Consider the following 8,344-nt stretch of genomic DNA (forward strand, 5'->3'; position numbering starts at 1 on the left):
GCCCTCATCTACATCGAAGCAGTGGAGCCCGTGGCCAAGGCGGACGCGAAAAAAATAAAGAAGGAGCAGGCCCGTCAGGCGGAGAGGGCCGAGTCTGAAGAACTGAACACCCTTCTCGAGGGGAGGCAGCCTAACACCAGAGCTCTCAGAGCTAGCATTTTGGGGCAAGGTAAATCACCTCCGATTTTAACTTATGCTCCTCATTTTGAGGGCTTAGTTAGGAATAGGCAATGGTACCGAAGTTATTTGACCAGGACTGTTAGCATCGTGGGGCTTCCTTGCCCCATTGTGATAGACACGTTGACCCTCATGTACTTGTCCTGGTTCCTCCAATACGGTAGCTTTTTGGACCTGGATGACATGGGGGAATGAATTCACTCTTTCGCCCTAGGGGAGTTGATTTGTGCCCGTTCCTTAGATAAGGGTGGGTCTCGAAGGACTTTAGACTTAAATGTTCTTTTATTTTTTACTTTTATCCCCATTCATGTATTTTACTAATCAGTTTTCTTTTTCTGTCTTTCTCAGGTGATTCGAAGATGTCCAACCTTGTGGCCAAGATGAAGGAGATGATCGAGGCCAGCGCGGTCACAACCAAGGCTTCGGCGAAGATGGCCACCAAGGGCCCAGGCAAAAAGAAAATTATGTAGCTGATCCTCGGGGATTCAGAGCCAGTCTGGGAAGCTTCTGAGAGGGGTCCAGCTACAAGTTCCATCTCGGTGGCACATGTCGAAACGGTTCTCGCCCTAGCCTGCTCCTCTCCAAGTTATTAGTTTAGAGCAGGAGCCTTCCGAAGGAGAAGGGGCGGCCAAGAGGAAAGCGGACTCAGTTGCCACAGGGTCTTTGAAGCAGGCCAAGAGGAACAAGACCATGGATCCAGCCCTAGCTGAGGAGCATTCTTCCGGGGAAAGCCTCATTGTTACTCAAGAGGCCCCGAAGGCTCCAGGGCTTCCCGTCAACCCAGTCCTTCCCGAGGAAAGGGACCTGGTCCTCCAGAAGGAGAGGATTAAAATGGTGTCCCAGGCTTGGGATGATAATCAGGACAAACGGGAGGTGTACTAGGCTTTGACCATCCAGCGGAAGGTGGAGTTTGTCGAACATCCGTAGGCCTTCAATGCTCCCCAACAGATCGTGGACCGACTTGTAGCCGAGATCGAGTTTTGGCCTAAGTTGGGGTAGGACATGGCTCCGCTTGCTGTGAATTTGTTGGCCTAGGTGGGGGCTACCATGTCCAATCTTCAGCTCAAGCGATATGCCACCTTGGCTAGCCAGGATGCCCTTTTCATTTCTCAGGCCACCGTAGTAAGCCATATGCCCGTCTAGTCTTTTATTTTACCATCATGTTTCCTTGTAAATTTCTAACATTGATTTGTTCCAGGATGCCTTGCTGGCCCATAAGAATGCATATTTGGTGCCCGAGATGGCGGTGAAGCTGGAGACGACCCAAATGGAGCTGGAGGGGGCCGTTAATCAATGGGAAGCTGCTAGGGAGGCTAGTCGGATTAAGACTGAGCGTGAGGAGGACGCATGGGTTCGGGCTCAGCACGAGGAATCTTTGTCCAGGAAGGACGCCGAACATAAGAAGTTGGTGGACAACCTAGAGGCAGACCTATGTCGTGTTTGTGGCTTCGAGGCTTCGATCAAAGCCCTTCTGGAGGCGGCTGAGGTCTAACTTTGCCAGGAGCGGGAGAAGGTAGCAAACCTTGAGTCCCGAAACTAGGCTTTGGAGGGCATGATTCAGCTTGAGATGAAGCGAAGCGAGGAGGCTCGCCTGGAGAAGGAGTAGGCTAACGAGATGTTGGTAGTCACTTTCGATGAGTCCATTTACATGGCCTGGCTCCAAGACAAGAACATGAATCTCCTCCTCTATCCGGATCCGGCTGCAAAGAGGGCTGAATTCGAAGCCAAGGAGAAAGATAATGTGGCAATCCTAGCTGGGGATGAATAGGGTGAGAATGCTCCAGATGTCCCGGATCAGAACGAAGCCTAGGCCTGGTCCTCTGTACTTTAGTTAGGGCTTCCTTTCTATTTTTGTAGTTGTATTACATTTATGGACGCGGATGCATCCAAGAAATTTTTTATCATCCATATTGTTATATATTGATTTTTCTCTACATAATGGTTCCCACTTTATATTCATTTTTTTTTCTTCTAAATTCACTAAGTGTTTGATCACTTTGTATGAATCCAAGTTGAATATTGTAGAAGGTATTTAACCTGTCCTGAGAACCACGTTCGGGTCTTGACGGTCTGGACTGTTTTGGACTTAACTAATATAACTTAGTTGGTTTATCTCGACTCTATGGTTTAGGTTCCAACGACCTGGAACATTAGAGATTTGATTTAGATATGACTTAATAAATTAACTCGTTCTGAACCCGAGTTTCAGGTTCCCAAAGGCCTGGACCGTTAAGGAGTTAATAACTGTCATCCGATTTATTTATCCTGACTCTGGTGTTTAGGTTTCAATGGTCTGGACCATCAGAGATTAATTGATTAGCTTATTTCAACACTAAGGTTCAGGTTCCAATGGCCTGGGCCAGTTATAAGTCTAACTTTAACCAATTTAAACTTAAAATTCACGTTGCAATGGTTCTGGGCCATTGTAAGGAAGACATGACTAGGGATTTGGTTATCTGGGACCACGTTAGGTCTAGACCAATTTTTAGGGGTTGGGTTTTTAACCCTCGAAGCAAATAGGTCTGGGTTTGGACTGGCCTTTGACCCTTGCATCCTTTTTTGTTAGGAGTTGGGTTTTGCACCCCAGTCGATACGATTCCAGACCAAGACTAAGCTCTGAGCTTTGCATTCTTTTTTGTCTTTATTCCTGGACTTGTATAGATGGCCTTACCCCCTACGTGACCGAAGAGTGTAGTCTTAGGTCACTTGTTTGTGTAGAAAATGAAGACAGTCGCAAACTTTTCTTTCCTTACATGCTTTGTATACACCATTTCCATTAAAAAAGAAATAGCACTGGGGCGTACATAAAAAATGTTAGAAAAGAACAAAATTGGATCCTCCCGACTACTGTTAGTACCGGCGGAGGTGTTCTGCGTTCCAGGCCCTTAGGACCTTCATTCCATCTAGACGCCTTAAGCGATGTGTTCCCAGACATATTTCATTTTGGATTTCATAGGGTCCTTCCCAGTTTGGTCCCAGAACCCCCACTTATGGATCTTGAGTTGCAGGGAGGACTTTACTAAGGACTAGATCACTGGTTTTGAACCTCCAGCTCTTAACTTTAGAATTGAAGTGCCTAGCGATCTTTCCTTGATACATCTTCAGTTGCGCCTGTGATTCCTCCCGGATCTCTTCGATGAGATCTAGGGATTCTTGGAGTAAGGAGTGGTTCCAGACGGGATCGTATGTGTCTCGTCTGTGAGATGGGACCGTTGTTTCTACTAGATGATTGCTTCACATTCATACACCATTGAATAGGGAGTATGTTCGGTCAACGTTCTTTCTATGGTCTGGTAGGCCCATAGGACGCGGGGCAACTCTTTCGGCCACTTGCTCTTGCAGGCTAGGAGCATTTTCTTTAGTGTTCCCTTCAAAATCTTGTTCACAGCCTCTGTTTGCCTATTTTCTTGAGGCCTTGCGACTGCGGAGAAGCTTTTGAAGATGCCATGTCTTTCACAGAAGTCGGTGAAGTGGATGCAATCAAATTGCTTCTTGTTGTCGGACATGATTTTGTGAGGGAGGTTGTATTGGCACACAATGTTGTTGATGATGAAGTCCAGGGCCTTTTTGGAGGTGATGGTGCTCATTTGTTCTGCTTCGACCCACTTGGTGTAATAGTCGACAACTACAATGGTGTATTTACTCCACCCTTCCATGTCGGGAGCGATCCTACTAAATCGATTCCCCACACTGTGAAAGGCTAGGGACTGGTCATGAGGGTTATTTTCACTGGAGGGACTCGCGGGATCTTCGCATACCTTTGGCACTGTTCACATTTGTAGACATAATAAACACAATCCTTCTTCATCGTTGGCCAGAAATATCCTTGCTTTAGGATTTTCTTGGATAAGCTGAGTCTGGATGTGTGATCCCTGCAAAAACCTTCACGCACTTTGTGCATGATTGCACTCATTTCTGTCCCGGATATGCATCGAAGATAGGAAATGGACAACCCCCTGCGATAGAGTTTGCCATCCATCATGATGTATTTGGGAGCCTGGTACTGAAGTTTCCTGGCGGCAACCCTATCCGCGGGCCATTCCCAGTGGTTAAGTGCTGGATGAGAGGGCCCATCCAAGACATAGAGTAATCAATGGCGTTGATTATTGTGGGGGCTTGAATACTAGGCACAAGTAGATGGTTGATAGGGATCACCCCGGAGAGTTCTGCTTCAACATCCGTGGCAAAATTTTCCAATGTGTCTGCAAACACATTTTGTTCCCTGGGGATCTGGTGGATGAAGTATTTCTTGAAAGATTGGAGTAACTCCCAGGTTTGTGTCACATAGGCGGCCATCTTCACCCTCTTCGTTTGGTATTCCCCCAAAATCTATCTGACCACCAGGTTGGAGTCACTGTGGACTTCTATATTTGCTGCTCCTACCTCACGGGCCAAGTGTAGTCCAGTAAGCATGGCCTCATGCTCAGCTTGACGCTTCGAATTGGAAGCGTAGGGCACTTTCCAACTGGTGACCTTGAGGGGATATCAAGATGATCCTGGCCCTGACCCCATTTTCATTTGAGGCTCCATCAATGAAGATTTTCCACAAATGCATTATGGGGTCGACGGGTTCTTCATCTTCAGTTATCCCAATGCATTCTAAGATGAAGTCGTCCAGGGCCTATCTCTTGATAGAATTCCTGGGGACATATGCTATGTCAAACTGGCTAAGCTACATGGCCCATTTCAAGAGTCTCCCCGATGATTCAGGTTTCTGTAGTACTTCTCGTAGGCGATGGTTTGTCAGTACCTTAACGACATGGGTCTGAAAGTAAGGTCTTAGCTTCTTGGAGGCGGTCAGTAAGAAAAATGTCAGCTTCTTGATTAATGGGTATCTGGACTTCGCGTCTAGCAATCTTTTGCTTACGTAATAGACTGGGAGCTGGACCTTTCCCTCTTCTTGCACTAAAGCTGTAACGACCCGGATTTTCAAGACTCGATAATGCGGAAATATAAATGTTTTCATTTAACAAAATGCCTCAAAAACCCATAGAAAAAAAAAACTTTTTAAAAAGTCGTATGGCCATACTTAACATTTAGTTACAAACATGTTTTATAAAGATTAGAGTGAGCCTAGTTTAGGAAAATTACACAACATTTCCAAAAATAAAAAGGCTTCCCAAAAGGTCGGTCCACATGTACATTTGCAAGGAAGACTCCAGCGCTCACTGCTCTGCCTTGCCCTTGCTCTTACCTACAACATGAAACAACTAGGTAAGCGAAAACGCTTAGTAAGATCAACTTTCAAACAAAGCATGTAGAGAATTAGGGTTCCGGACCCATCCAGACCCTAAACAATCAATTTCAAGAACGCTAAAGCGTCCTGGCAAACTTATGGTCATGCCTGATAACCAATGATAAATTAATTCGTAACTAGATAAAAAATCATGCACTCAGAAAATCCCAGAACAAGCAGATATATTATATCACAACTATATCTTACCAACAATTATATCCCTGCACTCAGAAAATCCCAGAGCAAGCAGATATATTATATCACAACTACATCTTATCAACAATTATATCCCTGCACTCAGAAAATCCCAGAGCAAGCAGATATATTATATCACCACATAATTCGAGACCAACGCTCGACAATTTCCAACAATTCATGCGTAACGCACCCTCCAACATAATTGCTAATCTGTAAAAGAGAACTGAGTCCCCACACTAAGATCTAGCCAATAAATATTCTCATCAATGGTAACTATCGTGTTACCTAGGGCATCGCTACATATTCAAGAGTGTAATCCAATTTACACGATTTTTCGGAGACTTCTATGTTAATCAGTGGTGCTGGTGAGCAGCTGCCCCTAGGGTGTTCAACCTCACTCAATCTTGGCAACCCCTAGTATCTCTAGGCACTCTCACGGAATGGCCAATATTCACGGCTGCTATTCGGGAATAACTTATCAGAGCACTTGCTCGGATTCTAACCGTCCAATGATTAAGTAAGCATGAGGGCCCCTAGGTCCCATTTATCTTGGCGCCCCTAGGTTTAACCAGCTTATCCTCATCTCATGGCCACTCGTCGCGGTAATGAACCGGACATAAATAAAATCAAGCAGTGTGACGGGGATCAACCGTCTAGGATATGACGGACTTCTACCGTTCATATTTTCTAAATCAGCACTCACTAGACTAACGTCTCTAAGCAACTTTCTATGACAGCCTATATATATGCATGTATCCCTATACTAACATACAAGACAATAATCATTTCATGTTGCAGCCATACAATATAATTTGACTTACTTGGAGTCCTTAGCGCTCAGCAGGTTTTCACCCTCCAACGTTCAGTCCAGTTACGCTTAGCCAATACTGTAGTTATCCATACAGTATACTCGGATTAATTATGGCACTAATAATTCATTATTATTATTTTGGTCATTTTAATAAAAGTCATTTGTAAGGATTTATAATCCTTATTTGGTTTTAAACCTATTAAGGAAAGTTATACAAAATATTCGAGACTAAGCCCTAAGTCTCGGGGAGACCTATCCTAAGGTCTCGATACCTAGGCTCGGGTATCACAATGGTATTTCCCCACAACCCGCTAAAAATCTTACTCTTTCAAGGTATCACTATTAACCCGCACTTTCGACTAGTCGGTTAAAATATGTAAGATTTTAGCCGGTATTATATCCAGAAAATACACATAAATTCCTTAATTATTTTTAAAGAAAATAAACTCTTTAAATTTTCCTTTTATTTTTCTTAAGGTTTTAATATCTAAAAACCGTTTTAAGAAAATTGTCTAATTTGTCTTAATTAGGAAAACCGTTATAAATTTCTCATCTTGACTAATTAATTTTCCCAAAAGCAATTAATCAATTTTACTTACTAGAAAAATAATTCATTTAAACTCAAAGGGATAATTTTAGTGAAAATATGATTTCAAGACTTACCAATTTATATCTTGAAATAAACAAAATTTTACTTTTTACCTTATGTTCCAAAATCTCATTTTTACACTAAGTGTGAAAAACCTATTTTTCACATTTTTAACTACATACTTCGTTAGTTCATAACTTGAAATTTACTTACCCAATTGTTACCAAAATTTCCCAATTCCATTTTTGTTATGCCATTTAGGTCTTTGTAAAATCTTAGGTCAAAATGAGCATTTTTGATTGGTGAAATCATTTTCCAACAATGAGGTAAAAATGACCTTATTTTCAAGTCCTTATTTTTTCCAAACTTTGACAGTTAATAACTTTCAAACCGTTTAATATTTTCTTACCAAATTTTACAGTGGACTAATAGGTTATGCCAGAAATATGTCCACAAAATTTTAGAAAAAACTGGGTTCATTTTCCCTATACAGTGGCTGTCCAAACTTGGTTCCGAAAATAAGAATACAAAAAAACAGTTTTTTACCTAATCTTTGAAATAGCATAACTTACTCATTTCTAAACATTTTTTAGTGTTTCAAAAGCTCAATTTTATGTACTCAATCTCAACAACATCACAGTACAATTTAATTTTACAAAAACAATATACAGTGGCTGCTTGACCCCTTGGAAGTCACAGCTTAAAACATGTTTTGTTTTAGAGTATCCTACAAAACCCTTGGGGGTTTTGGTTCCCATTTTAAAAAAAATCAATACACATGCATCATAAAAATTATTAAAAAACTACCATAACCTTATTACATCATCAACAAGAAACTCTAAGCATTAGATATACAAAATAATTCTTAAAACTAAAAACCCTACAACAAACTCATCAAAAGTAAACTTTTTACCTCTTTGGTGTTCTTGCTTAAGGTTTGGACCTTCCTATAAGCTTTGACTCCTTCAAAACCTTTCAAAAACCCTAACAAACTTCCCCCAACAACATATTCAATTAGCTATTTGAAACTCTATGCTTAAAACTTTACAAAAACCTAGATTAGTGAAAGTTTACCTTAGGGAAAATACTTCCTAGACCAAGACTTAGCCTCCAAGTTTTCCTTGGTGTTCTTGAGGTTGAATATTGAGAGAACACTTTGAATGGTCTTAAAAAATCAGATGAGAGTGAATGAGAGAGGGAGAGTGGTCGGATTTGGGGGTTAGAATGGCTCACACAACTCTTCAAAATATCACAAAACACTTGAGTGCTTTTCTACCCACTTGCCCACTTGACTTCTTAATTAAAATGGGAGTTAAACTTTATAAAATTGGGT

Source organism: Humulus lupulus, chromosome 1 (genome assembly GCF_963169125.1).
Source record: "Humulus lupulus chromosome 1, drHumLupu1.1, whole genome shotgun sequence".
In the NCBI taxonomy this organism is placed as follows: domain Eukaryota; kingdom Viridiplantae; phylum Streptophyta; class Magnoliopsida; order Rosales; family Cannabaceae; genus Humulus; species Humulus lupulus.